Source organism: Dromaius novaehollandiae, chromosome Z, assembly GCF_036370855.1.
Source record: "Dromaius novaehollandiae isolate bDroNov1 chromosome Z, bDroNov1.hap1, whole genome shotgun sequence".
In the NCBI taxonomy this organism is placed as follows: Eukaryota; Metazoa; Chordata; class Aves; order Casuariiformes; family Dromaiidae; genus Dromaius; species Dromaius novaehollandiae.
In genome coordinates this window covers 61,882,195-61,906,555 of record NC_088132.1, presented here as the reverse complement: position 1 = coordinate 61,906,555, position 24,361 = coordinate 61,882,195, and the positions used below count along the sequence as shown (strand labels likewise).

Genomic DNA, 24,361 nt, shown 5'->3' with positions numbered 1-24,361 from the left:
TTCCTTCATATCTCCCTAAAGCTGAAAAGTAAAAGACAGATATGCTAGTAAAATATACTTGTTATATATTGGTATCATAGAGTCTGAATAGTCCTCTTGAACAATTTTGGCTTTGTGATGCTATCACATGTCCTGTGAAGTTTGAGCTCTCTTCCTTTAAGCCTCAGCTTCTTTAATTGTGCAGTTGAAAAAGAATCACAGCTTTCAGTTAAATAAGAAAGTTTTTAGTCTTTATATTTACATAGAAAAAACTGAAAGTAGGATCTCTGTTCCTAAACTGGAAGGTAAGTGGAAAGATTACAGAATGTGTTATTTTCTTAGTCTTGTGATTTTTAAATTACTTTCTTGTACTTACTTTTCCTTGTTACATACACAGGCCTGGCAGTATCCATGTCTATTTTTTTTTTAAATATGACCTTCATCCTGCGAAGACCTATATACTAGTGATTATTTATGTAATTAATTAGTCTTGCTAAACATAACAGCTGGTCACTGCTAGTATATTTCTCTTTTTCTTTTTCTTTTCTTTTCTTTTTTTTTTTTTTTTTTGGTCTCTCTTTAAGCCTGCTCAGATCCCATGACAACTGAGTTTAACAAACACCCTAGTTTTGGTACAGCCTAGTTATCTCTGGGAACATCTGGTCTGTTAATTCACATGTAGCTATGGAAGTCTTAAACAGAACTTCACTTGCCCATTATTCCCAGGGCCCCTCGAATGTACTGAGTTTTCTTAACCCCAGTACCTCAAAAAGAAAGTTTCAGAGGCCCCCATCAGGATTAAGGATTGTATATATTGTGTTACTGTTCTCTATTTAACTTTCAAATATCTTTATAAACCCTTATCACTGGTGGATATGGTGAACAATTTTTATTGCCAATCTTCCTGAGCAAATGAAAGTGTGGTTTTTTTGGTTTTTTTCTTTTTTGATAGTGCTGCAGGAGCTCCCACACCCAAATCTGCCTGTCAGTACAGCCACCTCATCTACTTGTCCCTCATGTCAATTCTACCTTTCCAGGGTCTCCCCTCTCTCCTACAGTGGTGGGGGCAGCAACAGAGCCCCATCCCCATTTCTCCCTTTCGCCTAGCGAGGTACGTAGAGAGGAGTACCATTGGTTTTCTCTTTGTGCCTTCCGTGGCTGGTATGGCCAAGAGGTGCAGGAGGAGCTGTCTCAACAGTCACTCTGCTTGAGCTGGTTTTCTCTTTCTGCTTTGACCTTCCTTTCGGCAGGTTCAGACTGATTATTTTAGGGGAAGTCTGAGATGATCGCGTCTTCCTGGAACAAGGAGTTGCTCCACTCTGCTCTTGCCACTTGGCTTGCTAACCTTAGAGACAAGCTCTTTGATGTGTATGTGTGAGCAGCCTCTTCAGAAAGTTAGCTGTCAAGGCAAGTCCACCTCTGACACTGAGAAACACGGCTAACTGCAGAATGGTTGCTCTCTAGTCTGTTGAAATTTCTGCAAGTTTCTTCCTCAGATACGTATACAGCTGTCCTGCAGAACTATCTGGTCAGAATTATCTTGTTAGATAATGCTGATATTTTAAAATTAATGATGTCATGCAGGAGAGTTGGTTTTAGTTAATTTCCCTGTGTGAAGAAGTTTAAGCATAGCTGACATTTTGTATTCTACAATATGTGCATGCAACTTGCGTTTTTCTTGTGGACAAGTCATTTAAGTCTGAACTTAGCGGTGAAAAATAAAAAGGGGGACAGGGGAATGCAAAAATGCTGCTACTGATCTCATGCAAACGTCTTCCGTTCATAACCTTTTCAGGCTTTTGATTTGTTTTGGCAGACTGGGTGAGAGGGGGAGAGAGAAAGCAAGGCTACCAGCCATCTTACACAGTGCAAGGAATGGTCCCCAATCCATCTTGATAAACTAGTAAGCCCAAAGATTTTATATTCTGCTAAGACATAAATATTGTGAATGATAACACATGACGCTTGTATTTCAGTGCAACCTATTGCTGTGATTTCATGCATCTTGGTGAAAGCCCCTTGGCTTCTGGAGAACTTTGTGGTAGTGCAAGTGTCTCGTAGTGCAAGTGTCTCACAGTGCAAGATCAGGACCTAAAACTATTGAAGTTCAGAGTAAATTTATTAGCAGAGAGAAGAACATCTGTAAACAAGAATCTGCCTGTTATTTTCATTCCAGGAAATCCTTTAATGCTTTAATGGATTGAAGAGACTATAAACAAACCCTTTTGTAACTGAACTTAAAAATACTGTGCTGGGAAAAATTATAATTTGGGGTATCTAAAAGACTCTTTAAAAATAATAAAGTTTTAAGTGAAGGCAGTAAGCTAACAATGTTTGTAAATAATAAACAGCAGTAGTCAATTGGTATTTAAAACACACATTAGTTTGCTGGTCATATTAATAGGGAGCAAAAAGTAAATCTACATAGTACTTTGGTTTGTTGCAGATTTGTATTTTATAAGTGATGTTCTAAAGACTTTCCATAATTATTTACCCAGTTAAAAGTGTCAGTTTAAATTTGCATGGGTATCTGTAACTTGTGTCTGGAGACAGTATGGATAATTTATGAGGAAATGAGAAATTATGAAATGCAGAGGAGGGTTCTCAAAAAGTTAGCTTTTAGAAAAGTGAGCTTCTTTGTAATGTTTTTTAGGATCATTAAAATAGATGAGGAAAAAATGAATCTAATTTCAGTAATGGCTATGTTTTAAAGTCTTTCTCAATTTCCTCATTAGTCATGAACAATTTTGATCTGATCTTCCAGTGAGGCCATGAAACAAGTCAAACTTGGTACTTGATAACACTAGAAAGAACTTGACACCAGTAATATTCATGGAAATAATGTGATGTAAACACTAGCTTATGAGTTACCTTGTGCTTTATGCAAGTCTGTGGTTACAAAAAATGGGACATTACGATTTTGCCATCTAAACTTTGGGTAAAGTATTTTTATTTTAGGTGAAGGAGAGAAGGAAGGAAATCAAAATTCAGACAGAGCAGCTTTCTTTTTTAAGTGCTTTTCCATGCAACCCAAGTAGTGTCCGAATTAGCTTTTGGTTTACTCTTGCACATCTGAACTTTAGACTGTAAACCCCCCCTGATCCAGCCAGCCAGAGCTCAGCAGTTTAGGCCTACTGGTTTTAGTGGAACAAGGTCAATCTGCACCTCCACAAGCATGGCCACGTCTCCTCTGCAGGTAGCACACATCAGCCACATTTTGTAACTTACTGAAATAGCTCCTGCTCTTCAGACTGCCTCAGACTAATGTATAAGGAAGTCACCATCCACTGCATGATGAAATGGGCACCCACCCATTAGACCTGTTAGAGTCAAGGCCAGGATTACTTTGTGTGCAGAGAAAGCTGCCTCTTCTCTTTGCATAATTCGTAGTGGTGCAAATGTTCCTGGTTTCTCCATAGCAGCAGTGAGGAAGAGGCTGCAGGAATGGCTGGGCAGGTGGGAAGGAAGGCTCTGGCAGAGGTGGCTAAAGTCACATGGGTGTGTTCAACAGGAAACTCAAGAGGCAGATGGAGCCATGCTGGAATATTGTGCCCAGGCATTAACCAGTACTAGAATAATTTAGGTTTAATAAAAAAAATAGATGAAAATAAACTAGTGAGGAGATGAAGAGGGAGAGTGGAAGCCTGACTGGGAGAGGAAGGTCAGTGCTACCAGATGCATAAAGAAATAAACTCTGAGATTGTTAAGATGCCAAAACTGCAAAGCATTTGAAATTCACAAAAATGTGAGCTAAGGGGACAGAAACTCTTTGGCAGGTGGGGTACCGCAGGTTGTTTCAGGAAAGGGGACTGCATTCTGCAGAGAGGCCCCGCTAAGACAGGGGAAGTCACCTGGCAGCAGGAGTGCCTGGGTGCACATGCACTAGAGGTCCCTGGGCCTTTCTCTGAGATGGAGGCTGGCAACACGCTGGTCGCCACAGGCAGCTTCACCGTGTCTTGGATTTTCCCACCAAGAGAGCTAAGGGCTTTGGTGCAGCAGAGGCATTAGTGACCTGAGACACCAGATCTGCAGTCACAGAAAAGCTATGTGCAGGGATAATCACTAATCATAAGTATTTTGCGGGGTTTCTAAGAGTCCCAAGACACGCACCACAGTCATGCCCTCACAGTCCAGTATTAGAGGGAGATCCTGTCCCAGGCACCCTTACTGACCGCTTGTAAGACCAAAGACCATGAAAGCACGGTATGTTTCCCAGCGTTCCTTGTAATTAGCGCATGAATCTGAAACCGTGCTTTAATTTGTATGGAGCCCCTGAAGAGGAACAGAGGAATCTTGACTGGTTGGACTCCAGGCACTCCTTCAGCTCCTGAGCAAGATTTTGATGTAGGTGGCTTGGATTATCAGAAAAGCATATGTAATGTCTCAAAACATCAAAAATCAGCATGATGATAGGGCTGAGATTGTATTTGGGTTTTCAAGACTGGGAAAGAAAAATAATTCACTGAGAACAACATTGGCAAAAGAAATATTAATGAGTAAGAAAAAATTAATAAAAATGAAATGAATAAATCAAGAAAATGTTCAGCAAGCAAATAAATGAATGTAAGGTTGATAGGTAAGCTGGGAAAAGGTGGTAGTCAAAAAGGAGATGACAGAGGTTTGCAAATGATTGCAGTCACAGCTATAATAGGCCAATAAGTTCAGGCTCTCAGAAGTGTTTACTACCCTTAGGAATATGCGAAAAGGTAAGCACAGCATTTTTGTTACGAGTCATAAGGACCTTCATCTGAAATATAAGTCATCTTAATAACACAGGCAATAGGGAAAAATCTGATATTTAGTATGAAGACAGAACATATAGGGGAGAAGAAGGAGGAACTCAGAGCAATTCTTGGCAACCTAAGGCGTTAGACTAATGTAAAATATCTGCAGATCTGTTCGAAAAGAACTTGGAAGCACTGCTGTACTCTGGAAATGAGTATAGGAAACAGCATCCAGTCCAGAATACTAGAGGCTGAAAGGAATAAAAGTACCTGGGGGATTTAGGCAACCCTACACACCTGCCCAGGATCATGTGCTGCCAATATCAGGGGAACCCTGATAGTACATATTATTTGGAATCTGTAATGGCATCAACATGATGGTTTTATTCTACCTCCTCCTGCATTTACTTTTTTTTTTTTTTTTTTTTTTTATGCTAAGCATCCTTTCAAACAAAGTGATAAATCACAGGCATTACTCACCCTGAACTTTCATTTTCAGAAAGTCCTTGACATCACAGGCATGTACTTTTACAGGATTCTGAAAAACTTTCAGTTCCCTTACAAAAGAATCCATTCCTTCCTGGATCTCCATCGAGGTACCAAATATTCTGCAATATACAACCAGGAATCGCCTCTCTGGATCAGCACTACCAGGAAGGTTAGAAAAGCAAATCCTTTCCCTTTCCTTGGTGACTGTCTCTTAAAGCAGAGTCAGTGCTCATTTCTGGAATAGAAACTGAATTTCCATGCTTAGTAGTGTGCTTCAAGGTCTGGTGTCTTCTTACAGCTGTCTTCTGAACACAGCAGTGTGATCAATAGTTTACTTGGAATGGGATGGAATAGGTTACCTCAGTCTTGTAATCTGCATAGCAAAAAGAAGAGTTATGGAAGTCAGTGTGATCTTAGATGTTCTTGTCACCCTAGAAGTAACCTTGAGCATAGCTGATAAGTTTGGTTAGCAGGGCAATACCTGCATGAATCTGGGGCCTCTAATAATGTAAGATGTGGATTGGTTTAGGTCTGTTCAGCAAAGCACGTAACTACATTTTTATCAGCACCATGCCATCCCACACACGCATTTACCACACGTTCTGTGCTGTGCCCTGATTTATCAACTTTAAAGATCTTGGGCTGAGCTATAAAATGAAGGCACAGACATGAATACTTGCCTTATTTAGAAAAAAAAACTGATGTATAATAAAAAGCCTGCAGACACATTTTTAGTAGATAAAAGAATAATGCTCTCAGCAAATAAATCCAAAACAAGTCTGTATAAAGATCTCTCTTATTCAGGAAATGAAGGCTACTGTAGTGATTTCATGACCTGTGACATTCTTGAAAACATTCTTCCAAAGCAGTAAGTGCTGCCTACCTCCAGTAAAAAACTCCTTAACTCCTTAAAAATATGACAGAACTGAGCCCTATATACTTAAATGATTTTGCAGCAAAAGTTTGCCATATTGTCTGCTGCTATTGTGTTATTTCGAGGTGTGCCAGATGGAGTCATGTTTGCTCAAGTGATTAAAGGTCTTATGCATTCACTGAAGTTGAAATATTAACTCTTGGACAACACGCTTGAGTGTGCAGGCTTGGGCTCACTCATGCCATTTTTTTCTAAGCTTAAAAATACTGCTTGTTTGTTTTCAGTGCTATTTAAATCATCATCTTTGTGTTACTTTTCATTTTACAGTGATTGGCAAAGAATATTAAATTCAAACAAAAATGTGATGTATCAGAAATTTTTCTCTGGAGCTTTGCAGTTTAATATTGACTGGATTCTGTGCTTTCACCCAGTAAGGATATATCATATAAAGGACTAAGAAATCATGGCATCTGTTCTTGTGTTATCTGAAGAGAATTTTGCCTATTTCTGCCAAAAGTCTCTGACAAATATTATGAGCTAGCGAACTGCATCAACAAATTTTGAGTACCTGATAACTGGGAAATGTTTACTTTAACAGTGAGCATTGGCATACTTAATTTTATATCCTTACAAAATTTTATTCCAATAGATTACAACTAAATCAGGCAACCATATGGTAATTAAAACATCTCTCCCTTAATAAACATTAATTTATTACAGGTGCATTAACTATCATTGTGTTGAAGAGTGAACATTAGGTATTCAGAAATTGCAGGGTTTGACTTTTTTATGAAATCTAGTAGGATTTCATGTTTTAATTTAAATTTTAACAGCATATAATTAAAAATATTTTCATCTAGTTAGTCCAAATTATCCCCACGTAGATTAAGATATATACATATGTGACAATGTGGCTGACAGGTAAATATCCACTCTCATTCTGATTTAGGTAGTCTCATTGGAGAACACTATATTTTTCATTTGTTGTCAATCTCAGATGTATAAAATGACAATAATGAGGATTTTATCTTAAGTATATATTTCCAGTTCTACATCCTGTTGATTATGGAGCCTTGCTTACTGCTTCTTCAATTTTACTACTGAATACTGAATAAACACCAAAAATAGAATTGATACTGTGACTGGCAGCAAGTGATAGGCCTTTTAACTACTGAGATGGAAGAGTGAAATCTAATTTTAGTTTTTATCCTTATAAGCATTTTTGTAGTAAATTGAATAATTACCCTGATAACTGTTCCTTCTGGCATTGCATATGCTAGGTTCACTGCACTGAAGCTGCAGAATACAGTGATATACTTGATATACTAAGCTAACTTGAGAAGCAAAGCCATTTACATGCCACATCCAAAAAGCTAGATATTTTTTACTGAACTGTTTGCCTTTTTTTTTTTTTTTTATCCTTTAACCATATATTGCTTAGACAAGGTGTAGCTCATAGTCACCATGAGCATTGTGTAAGTAGTATATAATACCTTTCCTTGCTCTTTCAGATGAAGGAAGCTGGTGCCCTTTAAATTCAGAGTCAAAATGTTTTCTAAATTGGCCATGGACCCTTTCACCTTAGCTGGCTTTATGGTCTGAGAAATTTAATTGAAACTTTGCGTGGCTTTAGTTGGGGATGAAGTTAGTCCATTATGCTTTCAGGCACAATTAGGCTTTCTTGGAGCCTTTCCTTAGGATGCACATAATGTCTTACTGGAGGATAAATTTCTTATTTGACCTTCTCCTATTTCCCATTTGCACTGCATTATGAAGTGGCTTGAATGACTTTCACTGAGAAAGGAGTAGAAGGACAGTAATGAACTTTTGTGGGGATAGACAGTTCTGATGCCTCTGGATATTTGGTTTGATGGTACATATTTGGGGCAGCAAGCAAGTGTGCTCAGTCAGCAGGAGCTCTAGGAGATGCTGACTTGGGGGATGCCAAAACATGTCCTGGATTTTTGGTGTGAAGGGTCAAAGGAGAATATCTATCCTTCAACAAGATGAATCTATTATTTTGTTTTGTGCTGAGGAGGTGGGAAAGGACCTTAGACCTTCTGTAACTGCCACTGTCTATGTTGGAGCTGGTAGCTCTTGTCACTGTTCTCCTCCCCCTTATATGTCCCTGCTGCCTGAGATCTCCAAAATGATGTCTGCAGTGAGCAACATTCCACTTGCCTTTCTGCAATTTAAACCATCAGCCCTGTCAGACATTCCTGGTTGTGTTCAGCTACTTAATTTATTTGAACTGCCACTGGGCGATATGTGCATTTTTAGAAGCCGAGCCAAAAATAAATATGCTTTTCTACTTGTAAATTATGTATACTATATTAATTTTTACTAATGCCTTTTAGTTTTACTCCTTTTAGCCAGCTTGCTGTGTTTGTTTTCTGTCCTCTAATAACCTCAGACTGTATGCTGACATATTGAAACACTTTGTCTTGTTGCACAAGATATAAAATAGTATGCTCAATCAGAAAGGCACTTTTCAGAGCCTTCCGAATAATCCTGAAGCTTGGGGAGGAAAAACAATTCAAACCATTTAATTGAAATGCTTTTTAATGCAGAGCTTTTAGTGCTTGTGCAATAATAGAATGTTCTAAAAAGATGCAGATTTTTTTTAGAGGTGAAGGTTGCATCTTCAAAAGAACCATCAACAGAATTAGGTGCTGAAATCCTTTGAAGTTGCTTTGAAATTTCCAGCTTAATTTTGTTTACTTTTGTGGAGTCACTGATCCAAATACAAGAGGAATATAAAATAGGAAGGACTTACCCTTTTCAGACTGCACATTCGTGGCCTTGGACAAAGTGGAAGGGGTTCAGAGGGTTTTAGCACTTCTTTCATCCTACGCTGCTCTTTCGTTCCATGGAGGTTTTATGGGTTATGGTTTTATGGCTAACTATTTCCTGATTCAAAGTTACAAATGACTGCTTCAGTAGTGTTAAGGCGCTGGCAAGGAATGCAATCCAAAGGCACAGAGGACAGTGATGTGACACGTGAGGGCTCTGTTCCTCCTTTTTCAATGAGGAGTTCTTGCTAGAACAAAGGCAGGGAGAAAGAGAAGCATGGTCTTGCCACCCAATGTAGAGCATGGATTGGTGTTGGACAAAAAATCCATCCAAGAAAAAATATTCTGGAGTTTTCTGGTTTTAGACAGCATAGTAGGCAACTAACCCCTAGATCTTTTGTACTAAAAAACTCAACTGTTTTTTTTATTATTTTAGAGTATAGAATTCTGTGCTCTATCAGCACGATGAATCCCCTGCAGTGTCAAAGTTGTTCAAAATGGAAATTTTTCTGAAAAGCAAGAGAACATCCAGGACCCTCTGAGATGCACAAGACAACATTGTATACAGCAAGTAGCTCTGGGTCTCAGCAGTAAACTGGCAAAGTTGATTTATTTTTTGACAGACATTTTTATGCAGAGCAAAAAGGCACTTAGCCTCCAACCAACAATGGTTTATATTTATAATTCTTAGTGCAACAGAAGTCTGATGACAGTTAGAACTGATAGCAAATAATGATGCTGTATTTTTCTACAGAGGAGTTTTGTTTGGCTACCTCTTAAACTAATTGGATAGTCAAGATAGGTATTTGCCCAGATTCTGTAGCTGCATCAAAAACAGAAGCTTAAGATTTTACAGTGTTGAGATGGTAGCAAGTATTTTCATCATCTGAATAGTTACCTATACATGAAAGTATATGCTAAATTAACCAAAAAAAGTGACTTTAATGGTACTGGAGCAAAAGCCAACAAAGTCCATTTTATTTCTTATGGAAGCACCCATCCAGGGTGCACTAAATACTGAGGTAAGAGACCTCATCCTGCTTAGACAGCTCCTTTGCCATTGTAATGACCCCCCCAAAAAACCTCAGTGGCAGGGAAAAGTAGAAGGGGCTGGAAGCGTGCTGGAGGAATCACTCTATTCAAGTTATTTCCTCTTAAAAGAGACAGAGATTAGAGACACCTGTATGTGCCACATTAAGGAAATGCAGTATATAGATCTTTAAATGGAACTGTAGTATACAGCTCTTTAAAACTAGTACTCTCAGATGATGCTGGAAACGTGAGAAGGCAGCAATCTTGAATGGCTGTGATACAAAAACCTCCCCACACCAGAGCAACATTTCATCTTTTGAATACCTGTATCTTGTTCTTACTCACCCTGGTTCTAACCCTCTAGTTTCCCTTAGTTTCCCCTTCTCTCTCCCCTCGCTGCATTGCTAATTCTGATCTCCCTGTAATGTTATGAATTTGCCTCCCACCTGCGAGCTGATCTAGATTTAACAAGTTAGTTGCAAAATATTCTGGCTATGTTAGTAACTCCCATGGAGTCTTTCCCTCCTCCTGTACTAAGCTAGTTGAGATATGGAGAGTGAATATCCACATTATGCATAAATTTGATAGGCTGTTCTGTTTTACTGGTATTTTCATTAAAATGCATTTCTCAACTCCCATCACCAAAGAAACGTCAGCTTAACTTTATATCCTTGAATAAAATACTGAAGATTTTTTCCCTCTTCCTTTATACCTCTGATTATTTTTTCTGTACGGAATGGTCTAAATACTGAAATTCAAATCTGAATTTTCTTAATTTGAAAAGCAGGTCAGCTTAGGATATCGTACATTAGAAAACATAGCTTTAGATCATTGACTTCTGTCTTTCACATCCAGATCTCAGATGTTGAGAAACAACTAGAAATGCACAGCAGTGACATCGATTTATGGCAATCTATTTTCAAAGCGTCTGACAAGCGTAACTGGCTGCTTTTGCTGGAATTCAAGAGATTGTGACAATCTTTTGCACTTCTCCTGAAAGGGAACTCCTGTGTCCCCCTGTGTTATATCTGGGAGGAAAAGGTAATGCTGCTCAAGAATTGGTTAGCGACCCAATCACCAACTGCCGGGGATGCTACAGATACACACAGCACACTCAATAATATCGATCGCCAGCATACTGTTCAGTGGTTTACTTTTATGTTATGTAGTTTACTATTAAAAAGGGAGGTTATGGTAAAATCTTTCCTCAGAGAAAAGCAATTAAAACCTCCCTAGTAGTGTGGCTTGTGGCAAATTTTGGAAGATGATTCCTTTTTCACTGGTGAAAGGTAAGAGAAAGTGGGATTGGGATTTTTTTTCTTTTCTCCAGAAAATTAGTATTTTTGTTCACAATTGGGAGTGAAAAATTATTTCAAATCATTAAAAGACACCATGAAGGTATTACAAAACCAGTTTTTGTCCAAATGCTCTCTTGGGCTGTTTAGAAATAAGAACTACTTATATACCCAGAAGAGACAAAAATGTATGGAAATGCTACAAATTGCAGATCTAATATGACTGGGGAGCAGAGTTAGCAGAGCATGCTTGTTGCAGAGAGGGTAGTGTGAAAAATTTTGCAAACTACTGAGGGCTTTGGTTTGCCAGAATCCAGTAGGTTTTGGAAGGTTTATATCTAGTAACTTGATTCAGTTTAGTTTGACTAGTTTATCTTACATTTTGGTTGTCACTGTTCTGGTTCAATTCATTATCTGGTTACTCTTTCACTGTAATGTCAGAATGGTGAGGAGAGTGATTTAAATTTAGTGGTTAGTTTGTGATTTAGCAGATTCAACATGACTAACGGTGAAGGAAATAGAAGAAAATCGTTGAATGAGTAAACTGAAAGAGTGAAGACATAAATGGTATTGATGTGTTAAGTAACATGACAGAAAGATTGCCTTTCCTCTCCAAGTACAGAAAAGCACTTTCATTTGAAGTTAACATATGTCATCAGACAGATTCACCTGCTACAGTAAGATATTGAGGAATCTTGATGATATTTTTGAAAGAACAGGTGTTATATTCATCCTTGAAATGTAGCCACTGTGGATATTTAGTTACTGTTCTGTGTTCACCACTTTTGCTCAGGAGCACTCTTTACTCATACAAAATTGCCAAAGAAAAAGCACAGAGTAAGGCCAAAAGGAAAAAAAAAAAAAAAAGATAAAGATTCAAACACAATAGGAAAGTTGCAATTTCTTATGTCACCATCACCTTCTATTTACCGTAAAGCAAACACTCACAAGAAGGGACCAGCCTATTTTGTCCCTAAATACACTTCCTCCAGACAATTCCAGATTTTTCGATGAACCACTAGTTGGTACAAATACAAAACTAAATGTAAGATCAACACTTGTACTAGTCAAACCCTAGGAATGACATAATGACAACAGATTTTCTTTAGGGAGGTATCAGGGCTCCTTATCCTGTGTTGAATCTAAAATGCCTTCTGAAATGCCTTTGGCGATATATCAATTGAGACCAGGTAATGTTGTAGATGGAATGACTGAAAGAAATAGTGATATGTTCATGTGAAAACCTTTACGTTGTCATCTTGCAGATCCCTATTTTTGGACATCATCTTTACCACCTACAGAGAACAGCCTATAAGGAAAAGGCCTACTATCTTTTTTTTCTTTGTATATATAGTGTGTCTTGCCTTAACCAAAAGCCCTGCTTCTGCAAACACTTTAGTGGATGTTTCAGTAGAGCTATTTATGGACTCAAACATGTACCTAACACATGCAAGGCTAGAGCCTAATCTTTGCAGTTTGTACATTTTGATACTTCTCCCCGTTGGGCTGATTTTTTTCCTCTTGGGATGACATAACAATTGCTCTATGCTCAATAGAGGAAAAAAATACCTCTAGCCAAACAAACCAGGCTCAGAGAGAAGAAGGAAAGACCTTGGATTGAGAGAAAATTGAGGAACTGTACTTGTTCAGACTGCTTCTGTTTAACTCCAGGATTATAAAAGGGAAGAAAACTTACTACAGAGTCCTGAGAGAGGTAAAGACTACTAAAATGGATGGATTCCTGAAGTGTCTTCTGCTTATGTTTTTATCTTCTCAGTCACTCACTCAGCCACCATCACTTGGGAGATCTCTTGTCCTGTCTGCATGTGCTGACACATGGCATAGCAATGCTGTGGTCTTTTTCATACATCTCTATCAGGACAACATAAGCAACCCCGATGCTAGGCAGACTTGTGTGGTGCACAGCTAGCGTCTGCTTTGAAAACCAGGCAATGCTAACTTGGCCATTCCTGATAATGGCAGTCCCTGAGAGACATACACAGAGGATTTCAAGGGTGAAGATCTATGACCCCTGAAGAAGCTCTTCTTCAAAAACAATAACCTCTAAACTGTGCAAATGGCACCTACTGAATTGCCTGCAATCTACATTCATCCAGTCAAAGAATTTGTCAGATGAGAGGCACTGCTCTCAAAATCCTCTTGGTCATCCTTCTCCTTCACTGTGTGCTTAGAGCTAAGCATTTCCTCTTTTTGTAAAAGGTGCTAAAATGTTCCCTGGCATAGGCGTTACACTTAAAAGCGCTACATTTTTTGAAGAAAATCCTTTCCATTATTGAAACTGGCACAACACTGGCTTTGTCCAATCCTCTGCCATCATCCGAATACCCAATGCCAGATTTTTATGTAATTTACCCAGTATTCGGGGGACGTATTCCATCCAGTTGTGCTAATTTCTTCTGGGTCAAAAATAAGTTGTGTTAAAATGCTGTACAACCAAAAACCAAAGCAGATCTTTTCTAGACAAACAAATCTAGTGAACTCAGTTACATGTCAAGACACCTTGCTTGAAATGAATATTTAAATTTTTTGAAAATGTCTCATTTTTTTACCTTTCAGCTGTGTGAAATATTTATTCTGATTTCACACCTCACCAAGAACAGAGAGTGGAGAGCATAGGTACCACTTCTACAGGAAGGTTTTTCCACTTGCTGCTGCAGTTTTCCAAAAGTTATAAATTGAATACAATAAGAGTTAACTGGTGTTAAGAGATTAAAAGAAGACCAAGATGTAGCTAAAAAGTCCCTACAAGAAAGCAATTCTGTTCTGTCTAATGCTATTGTGTCTTCTCATGCAGTCCTTAAGTGACATGGACCATGAAGTCAGTTAGGACAAATTCCAAGCGGAGAAAACAATTTGTACGGGCTAAGAGTCTGACCTAGTATCTTCCCTATATTTATAGTACAAAGTACCTCTTAAATCATAAAGGTTATTTTGAAACCTTTGCTGCACAGGCTAACATATTTTCCAACTTACTGAGCATTCCAAGTGCAAAATTGTTCACATTCAGAATACTTCACAGATGTACCTTTTCCTGCAGTGGAGACTAACCGTTGTTTAAATAGTAACTGAATTGTAGCAGTCTCTAAAGTTATGTCATCTGCGACAAATACTTTATATAAATGATGAAAAAAATGAAGCCAGCTTACCGGTAACATTTAAAAATATTTTATATTTAGGTGTTTCAGAATGCTATTCAGAAGACAGCACAGCAGAAGGCTACGAAGCTGGTCTGCTGCATTTGTGGCACACTTCCTGGAAGAGTGACAGACGTGTCATCCTTCTGTTTTGTTTTGTGTTTTTGTTGAGTCACATTGGAGGTAAGGTGACATATCAGAGCCAAAGAAGTCAGTTTGTGATATGATTTGCATTTCACTGAGTGACTTTCCACAAAACGCCGCAATGCTGACTACAATATACAGCATATAATGCTGCAGCAAACACAAGCAAACAACTTGTGGTCACCGCAGTTACGAAAAAAGGTACGCAAATTGAAGGGATTATATTATCTATACCTGGGCATTGCATACTGCAATGCAAAGGTAGCAGTGCAGACATCCCTACGATAAATGCATTGTTTCTCAGAGTTGTTCAAGCAAGAGATTCTTTATCAGACATGCAGGTTTGTATTATCTCTTTTAAAAGGTACCCAAATGCTCTGCTGTAGCATTTTAATATAATTGAGGTGAATAAGGTTGTGCATGTGTAACAGTGGGCATTATTTGTCTCAAGTGCTTCATTTACTTTTGGAGAGCTAAAATGAATGCCTCCAAGCTATACAGGTCTTGCTTGCTGGAACACTGTAAGGACTCTGAATTTTTGTGTTTTGGTTATTTTACTATTTTCACATATTACATTTCCCCCATCTGACCTCTGTGTCTTTGAAGTGTAATCCCCATTCACTATTGCATATTCCTAGAGAATGCTTGCACTGAATCATGTCAGGCCAGAGCCCAAGCCTTACCTAGTCATCTCTCACTGTCCAAAACGGCATTACAAACATGGCATTCAGAAGGTGCATAGCAAAATCTAGGACAGATATCAGTGAAGTCACCTGCAAGAATCTGCTTCTTGCTGAGCATTTTTTCCCATTTGCAAACTCAACTGATGTGCAGTTGCACTTGCATTTTCAATTACCCACCAGGCAATAGAAAATTTTGAAAAGCTAAAGAAAACTTTTTTTTTTTTGATTGAGCAACAATTTGACAATTTGTGGAATGGGGGCCAAGTCCAGGTGACTTTCCATTACCTTAGGGTATGTATGAATTGCAGTGCCAAAGAGGAGAAAAGTTCAGAATAAGCCTATAGCAGCCATGAGGATATTTCAGCAAGTCTCACTTATTGGAAAGACGGTGACATCATATGTGGGCTTGAGGAGGACTCATCTTCCCTACTGATCTAGAGGGGTCACTGGGTTTGTTAAATACATGGAAAGGAGATCACTTAGGGCTCATGTTCTCTTAACATACAACATTGATGTCTCTTGAATATATTTAAACCACCATAAATCCTGGTTAAGACTACAAGGAGTCATTGACAGACCTTCCATAGTATTAAGTGAGCCTACAGTGACCTACTGATAAATCAGTCTTCTTCCTAGTTAGTCTTAAATATTTACCCATTTTGTAGGTAGGCTAGCTTCAGAGAAAGGCCAGCATCTAGCAACAGTTTCAGCTCCCTTTAGTCACAGGCTACATTTTCTTTTCCAATGGAAAGAATTGCAATAACATGCCCATTTTCAGATACCATTAGGTAAATCTGAGAGCTGAGTTCAAATCTGCACACAGGCCAGATATCTTCTTCCTGGGGAAGTCAGGATTAGACAGCCCCCAAAAGACAGAGGCTGGGGCCTCACAAAAATGCTCTGTGCTGATGTCTAGGTGCAGGTTATATACTGACCATAATCAAAACACAGATTTGAAATTACTACATGCAGGTCTACCACAAAAATATTTCACAGTGAAGTCGCACCACCCTGGAAGAACACAAAACCAGCTTTTATGAGGAACTTCAGGACTGGGTTTAAAAGACGTAGAAATCGAAGTCTAAGTTACACTGCTAGTTATATTGTGCCATTATTCACGCAGTTGTAAGTAATAAAATACCAGTCACCAAAAATACTAACCCATTTCTGTTACATGCTAATGCAATGATTTACTTTCTAGTCACAACAATGTTTGTCATGACACAAGGTATACAAAGTTCTTCTGCTCTTTGAATCTGCTAAAGCTGTAGATCATCAGATAGCTATACTGTTTGGAAGTTGGTAAACATACATAGTAAACAAACTGATGCTATTTTGGAAATACGCTGGATTTACTGCCTGTTTTTCTTGAAAATGTAGTTCTTTCAAACCATTAGCTGGGCTTAAAAGTCAAACTAATTTCTGATTTGGGGGGGCAGGGGGAGGTGGGATCAGGAACATAGCAACTTTTTACGCAGGGGATTTTTTTCCAGAATGTGCCCATTTCTAGAAGATGAGATAGTTTCATGCTCATTCAGAAAATGCACTTCAGAAGTTCTGAGGGCATAAACTAGTATTTTTCATCCAGTACATTGTACCGATACCAAGATTATTATGATTTCAAAAGGACTTGAACTGGTAGTTCAGGTATTATGTCAGATATTTCAGGTACATACATGTATTTCAGGTCAAACTGAGGCATTCAGAAACCATCAATATATTAACTGCATTTTTCTATGGTATCTGAAACACAGGCTGTAACTTATGTCTGCTAAAAATTCCAGTTTCACTGATGTTCCTTGTGTTTAGAGATGATAAAATGCATGTTCGTCTTAAATTACTTTTTATATAGGATTTTTTAGTAATAGTATTTTTAATTCTCATTTCCAAATGAGAAAATGATTGTAACTCTACATAGATTCTCAAATCTCTGAACCATAAAAGTAATAATAAAATTTTAGTTGACCTTATTTTAATTTTTTGATATGACATTTCTGTTGCCAGTTGGTCAACTGATGGCATATTTAATGCAATAGCTAGACTATGTAAGTTATGCAAAACTGTGAACTTGCCTCTAATTATCAATATTCAGTCACTAAGATATTTCTATATTGATCTTTTTTCATAATTTCATGAGTAGTTCTTGGCATAGCTTTATGCTGAACCTCAGCAGTTTTATAGAAAACTATTTATTTCCAAATACGTGCTACTCTTGATGGAAACCTGACTAGTACAGCTATTTAACTTCCGTAGATTCCAACAGAAGTCAAAGCAAACTGTTTAACTCTTATCACAATACTGTCTAAATCCAGAAGTTTGTCTCTGATTATAGCAGACTTTATGGTGCCAAAACCCTGCTGTAGCTTTTTGTAGTGGAAAATTACAACAATCTCATGATATAATATTATAGCTATTAAATAAGCCCATTACAACATTGGATAATCAAAACCATTTGTTCAACTGTTCTTCTTCAATAGAATCTCCATTTTCCCTGGAAGAATGGAGTTTAGATTTAAATGTTTAGTGCATCTTAATTTCAGTCAAGCCCACTAAATTCCACCAACAGGCTCTACCTTTGGAACAATTCTTCCTATGAAAAGAGGAAGAATGGTTTAATGCTTAATGGAAGTTGGTGAAGCTTAATTGCTTAATGGAACCTGGTGATGATTCACTCAAATACATATTAGTACATCAGAAATACAGAATTTACTGTTCAGTTTGGGAATGGTTAGATGCTGTTAGCTAATAACAGAACTGTATACTTCAGGCTTTTATGATTTAAGACTAATGAATGGTGTATGCAGTGTATGCCCACAGATATATTTCCTGTATGTATATATTTTTATTGTTATAATAATTCTAAATATTTATTTTCAACACTACTTTGATCTAAATATTACATATTTAGCAAGATATCTAAGTTTTATATGACCTGGTTAAGCAGAAGGCATCTCTGTTGCTCCTTGCTGATAGGCTGCAACAAATCCACATGAATATTTTAGCACTGGTTTTATTTATTGTGAGATATGACTGCATCTCATGTAGGAAAAAGTTCATTTTGTACATGTGTATACCATTATCCAGAAACTGAAATGAGAAAAAGTAATCAATATCTAAGCTGTTTTGAATAATTTGACTAAATAATTTATTTAATAGTGCACATTCATATAAATGTGATAAAAATAATTATGATTACAATTGTATGCCAAGATGTTAATATTTATCTGTTTATGCTTCTTTCTGTATCAAACATCATTACAAAGATTTTTTCCTTACATTTTCAAAAGCATCCGCTAATTTTATTGCCCATTATGACAGTGAGGGGTAATAAACTGCTGCATGGGAAAGCATGCAGAAGTGGGGATGCTTTTCAAAACATATGCCTTTCCTATGGTACAAACGTGACCAAAATATTGAGTGACAATATGAACATTAATACACATTAATTTCTAGCTATTAATTATTTCCACAGTTTAAAATTCATACTATTATGGGTAACTTCAGTTATTTGCATTGGATGCAGCTGCTAATGCTATCTGTTTTGAAGTTTGTTGTTGGTACTATAGTGATTTTGAGCTTCTTTTGAAGGGAGAATAGGAAACAGAAGCATTAAATCAGCAGAAATGGCTGACCGAGCTCCTCCCAGCCTCCCTACTGCAGGCAAGGGGGAGGATTCTGGCTAGCAAAGTAAGGCAGCCTCAGCGATGAGTAAGGAAATGTGATGGAGTGGCAGTTTGTTCAGTACGTTTGCAGCTACTTTTCTCAGGAAGTCAGTTTGCTTTTTCTGGGAACTCAGATTCTTGTCATCCCTACACACTCTGAATTTGCCTGCTGGTTTTTTCTGTTTTAATCAGCATTCTTGGCCCTTTAAATATGGCAACTTCAAACATATGGTTTGCAGCTGACTGTTCTTCCCTTTGTGAACCTTGCTCTAGGTTGTCTGTTCACCCACTCCTATGGGATGAAATGTACAGTTTACCTGTAGCACACATACTCTATTTTCAATTAACTGAAAGCAACTCTTTTATACATGTGGTTCCAGAAGAATTGGAAGGTCTCATTCTTCCCAGAGCTCATATCACAAACATTCTAGTTCAACTTGGCTTTTACTCCTTTGAGGCAAATCCTTTCTGAGTCATCTGTTTACAAACATCATGAAATTATTAATATCTCAGGAACCACAGATTACTGTGGCTAAACTTGTGTGAACACTCTCTGCTAAGCCCCTGTGGAACTGGCTTTACATGAGTATATATGGAAAAATGACAAATTTGTGTTGAAAACAAACAAAACTTGGTGGATTTCCCCTTAATTTGAAGATTAAAACTCCTAAGAATTCCTCAGAAAGTTTGGCATTTATTAAAGGCTGATAATGCATAAAGATTTAGCCTGGAATAGAAATTCATATATATTTGGTAAAAAGAAACTCCCTGATGTTCATTTGTTCTGTATAGTAAAATGCAAAAGACTGGTATTCTGGACAGGAGACAAGGTCAGCATTCACTGACTTTCATTTCTCTGAAGAATAAATAGAAATTAATGTTTGAGAGAATCATTAAGAAATAAACAGTAGGCAGTGAGGGGTTTTTTCCAGCTGAAAAAGTATCATTCTGGTTTCTAATCATCAGACTAAGTTTTAACCAAACCTAGGAAGTATAATTTATCTTCTATTTGCTTTTTGGTAAAGCTTACTACTCGATATCTAAATAATTATCAAATTTCAATATCTTAAGTTTGTGTGTGTGTACATATATATGCACACACATATACATATATACACATAAATGTCCACACACATCTATGTAGTTGCACATAAAAAGACATTTAAAAAAATTATGGCTGTTAAGTTAAATACCAAAAAACAAGGATACAGCAGCTATAATTTTCACAAATTATGTGTCTGCAGTATGACCTAGGCATTCTGTTTTCCAAGGACTTTTACTCATTTAGAGCACAATGAGTACTACTCAATAATTTCCCCTCTTTTTATCTGGCTTTTTGCATACTATCCAAATTCTGACATGAAAAAGGAACTCGTCTTCTTCCTAGTTTTTTTTTGTGTTGTATGAGTCAATTTATCTTCACTAGATATCCTTGACTTTAGGAGCACTATTTTTTTGGTGCCAGGTCATAGATCTCATAGCATTTACTTCTCAAAACATACACCGCACTAGTTTAATTTGTATCTGAACTTTCAGTATTCTGGAAATCAGTTATGGGGTTACATGTATGAGATGAGGAATACAATGAGAATGTGTTTTACAGTGGATAGGTAAAAGATATATTTCTGTTCACCACATTCATCTGCTTTAACTGCAGGTCTTCTTTCCATTTCTAGACCTTCCAGACTCCTTAACAAATAAGACGAGGCTCATAAATTACCTTTACCAGCAAGAATAAAACAGCCCCCTGCACACCTGCCTACCAGGCTTGTCCAACTTGAACACTGGTGAGGTCAGTCTGCTAGAGCTGCATTATCAGGTAAATGAAGATGGTGAAATAGCACATTTACATAAACAGGGCAAGCTAAAATTACAGCATAAACCTCAGTTCTGGTATTTACCAGCTTCCAAGAGTTTGATTTTGCAGCACTGTTCTCAGTGTTTTATGTCATTCCCTGGGGGGGGGGGGGGTTGGGGTTTTTTTTGTTTTTTGTTTTTTGGAAAACTGAAAAAATGCTAGAAGTTTTATGAAGATTTTATGATCACATTGAAACCCATCTGTTCTACAGCAGAGCTGGATGTCTTATCTGTATATCTATGCTAGCTGAGCTGATACCATAACTGAAATAGTGGTAGGTGATTCTCTGACACTAAGGAAGTGAGCACTTCCCTAGCTGATTTCACTGGAAGGACCTGGGAATCCTTGATGTCTGAGCATGATCTGCATGTCCTGGGTCACTTTCTCCTGTCTCCAGGATTTTGTCTCACTTGCTTTGCTGAGTCTGGTGTCTTCCTCATATTCATTTCTTCTTGAAAAAAAAAACATACTTTAATAGGCATAGTGTTGCCTGCTTTTATTTCTGTTTCTCTTACCCCTAAATTTGTCTACTTCTGTGTATCTCTTCATTCTCTCTCTGCCCAGTCCCATCCCTTCCCTACTCTTGTCCCTAGCCAATCCTATTTGCCTCCTTCTGGTATTTCCAATGTCCTTGTCATCCTTCCATCGGTCATGGTTTCTCTTCCCTACACTTTTGCTATCCCCTTCTGCCCTTGGGTCCAGTTCTCTGGCAAGCCATCCTGTTTCTCTTCTCACATCCAGCTGCCAGCCAGGGCAATCTCCGGGACTCCATCTCCAGGATGCAGTGTCAGTCCTCTCCTCAAGGGCCAGCCTCTGGTGTTTCAAGGGAAAAGGGGTCACAAATTCTCTTTAGTAGTGCTTTGTGGTGTAGCTTTCTCCAAATAAAAATTTTTCCACCATAGATAACCATATTTCAGTAAAAAATTCATAATTTTTGTTTCAAATCATCTGCAGCTGAAAAGAGCCTTCTAATAGAATATCTTGGGCAACTTTAATAAGGAAAGGTGGTACCTGGTGGGCCAAGAGTGTGGCTAGCCTGATGGCCCATACTTTATCTGGACACTTTGTGTTGCTCCAGTGGTACAAAGCAACTGCAGGTTTATATCTGTTTAGGTAAGGTTTGTAGTGCCTTTCATGTCCATACAGCAATGTAAAGCTGCAGAGTATCAATGAATCTTACCTGTTCACTCTTTGTAGATATAGATATATATATTACTGTGTATCTCTTAAAATAAGGTCTGTATTGATGATAACCGACCAACAAATAATTCAGGATGCTTTGGCTGGTTAATGGTGTTTTGAAAGAACTGAAGGCAGTTGCTTTTCCATGGTCTCTTGGTGCACTTGAGTAATGCAGCAGAAAGCAAAATGTGGCAAAAGAGCATCTTGGTGAAAACTTTCAAGCTATCAGGTGACTTTGTGCAACATCAAATTGGACATAACAAAATTGGATCTGTACCGCATATCTCAGACAAATCAAAACATTTCAGTGACTGGAACATATCAAGCAAAACGGCTATTCCCGTTTTAAATAAGACAGTTTCAGTGGGGCTGCTCCTGCAAGCTTAAAAGAGAAACTAGCTCCTCTCATTACTGTTGGGATTGTTTGTTCAGTGCTGGTCCATAAAAAGCCATGGTGAGATGGGTAGGAAATCCAGCCATCACTCATAAATAAGCAGGAAGCATTTGAAAATAGATGAGAGTGCTAGCGCGTTTGTGTATGTATATCTATCCATCTATATAAATTTTAAGCTATGGAAATACCTAATAGTTGTTATCAAGGGTATGAATCATTAGAGCACATACACTAATGGTGTTTTCTATACTACTTCTAAACTTTAATTAACGTAATTGCATTCAAAGTCAAATAAAATATTCAGCGTTAGATTCATCATTATAACTCCATAGATGTATTTAGGTCCTAAGTTGAACTTTGTCTTTCTTTTTTTCCCTATTAATTTCAAGTCTCTATTTCTGTCCAACAGCTTCATATGCCAACTAGAAATAATAGCTGCTGCTGCAGGGACAAAAATACAAGTTGAATATTTAAAACAAATGATACTTTTGCATAAAAGCAGGGAAATGCTTATTGCAATTGCCAGGTCATTTCTTTGCTGCTTGGCAAAAAGGGAATGATTACTAGGCATTTACTTGAGCATTTGTGTAAATGCTCCACTGATCATTAATGTTTTATCCGTTAGCTGCCACTTATTCACTTAATAATGCTTTCAAATAACTCAGCTGACCAAATATAAAAAGCAAATAACAAAGGGGTCACATTTTTAAGTAAGACAAATGCTGAGGGATTTTGACTGAATAATTAAGCAAATGTCTACAAATAATTAATCCTTCACTTGTAGTCACTATTGCTTGCATTCGAAGGAATCGTTGCACCCTGTTTTGGGCACTGTGTTTCAGGAAAGAGCGATGTGAGAATTTTCAAAGGTGACTCTAGAAATTATCAGAGGCATGAGAAATATGCTTGTGAAGAAAGATTAAAAGGGTTGGAGTTATTTAGTTTAGACAGGAGAAATCTGGAGACAAGTGAAGCCTTCAAACATAAAAACTTGCTCTGCACCCACTAAGGTTATGAGTAGATGTACAGGTGAAAATCTTAGCAAAAGACATCAGGGTTATGTCATTAGGAAAATGTTCTTATGGTGAGGATAGTGAAACACTGGAAGAGATTGCCTAGGGATATTGCGGAGCATCTGCAATTGAAGATTTTATTTTTTTTAAGCAAATTAGACAAATACACATTAGGAAAAGTTTTGTATAGCTGATGCTTTCTCAACAGTTTGGCATACTAGCTGACTTCTCACGGTCCTTACCAGGTCAATTTTCTGTGTTTTTTCTATTCTGAAATTCTTTGATTCAACCTGCAATAACTTGATACTTGAAAACAGGATGCATTCACAAATGCCTTACACTAAGTACTTCTACTTCAATGGGCATTCTCCAGTACTGTCTCTAGTGAGCCCACTTAAATCTGTGGAAAAACACACCCTCACCACCACACTGATAAGATGTATATATCTTTCTCTGTTTTTGACATTCAGAAACCAATATACTGTTACTGCCAACTCCTTGGGAAATAGTTTCTTCTTAGTGGCTTCCTCTGATTCTTTGTGTTGTCACCAGTTGTTGTCACCAGTTACGTGGCTGCAGCTTGCTGGGTGTTCAAATAAAACCACTGGTGGCTTCCATGCAATATTAGGTAAAGATTTTTTTTAAAACATTAATTTCCATCTTTATCAATGTCCAACATTTTTTTTTTAATATATTTATAGGACCTTTTTTTTCTTTCCAAAAATCATATAGTCAGCGCCAAAGTATTTTTGTTCAGAAAAAAACCTTTGACAATGAAATAGCTCCCTCATATAAATTCTGGATATTGTAAGCAACAAACGAGTTCAGCTTAACTGCTGCTCTAGCTTTTAGCACAGAACTGAAAGGTCCTGAGGATCGAAAGAGGAAATACCTCTTCTGTCCTTGCATTTAATGCGTAAATATTCTGACATTCCTCGAGTCGGAATAATCTGAGATGAGCCGCGTAGAGCATTGTAAGAGGCTGTCAGGGCGCCACGGGGGCCGGCAGAGCCCAGCCTGGCCGCCAGGGCCGGTCCCCCCGCCCCGAGGGAGCAGGGCACGGGGGCAACCAGGACAGCCCCAGC

At 37.9% G+C, this 24,361-nt stretch overlaps 2 long non-coding RNA genes across 2 annotated transcripts in view; one reads left to right on the top strand and one right to left on the bottom strand.

Annotated features, from left to right (window-relative positions):
* The first annotated feature begins 225 nt into the window (after positions 1 to 225).
* LOC135324735 (uncharacterized) lies at positions 226 to 20,634 on the top strand. The gene is made up of 4 exons (XR_010386018.1): positions 226 to 284; positions 1,796 to 1,882; positions 14,383 to 14,523; positions 20,506 to 20,634. It is a non-coding gene; the product is annotated as an uncharacterized LOC135324735 (long non-coding RNA).
* Positions 5,403 to 24,361, bottom strand: part of LOC135324737 (uncharacterized) — a 32,674-nt gene continuing 13,715 nt past the window's right edge. The window contains exon 3 of the long non-coding RNA XR_010386020.1: positions 5,403 to 5,565. This is a non-coding gene — a long non-coding RNA (uncharacterized LOC135324737). The remainder of the gene's footprint in view (positions 5,566 to 24,361) is intronic.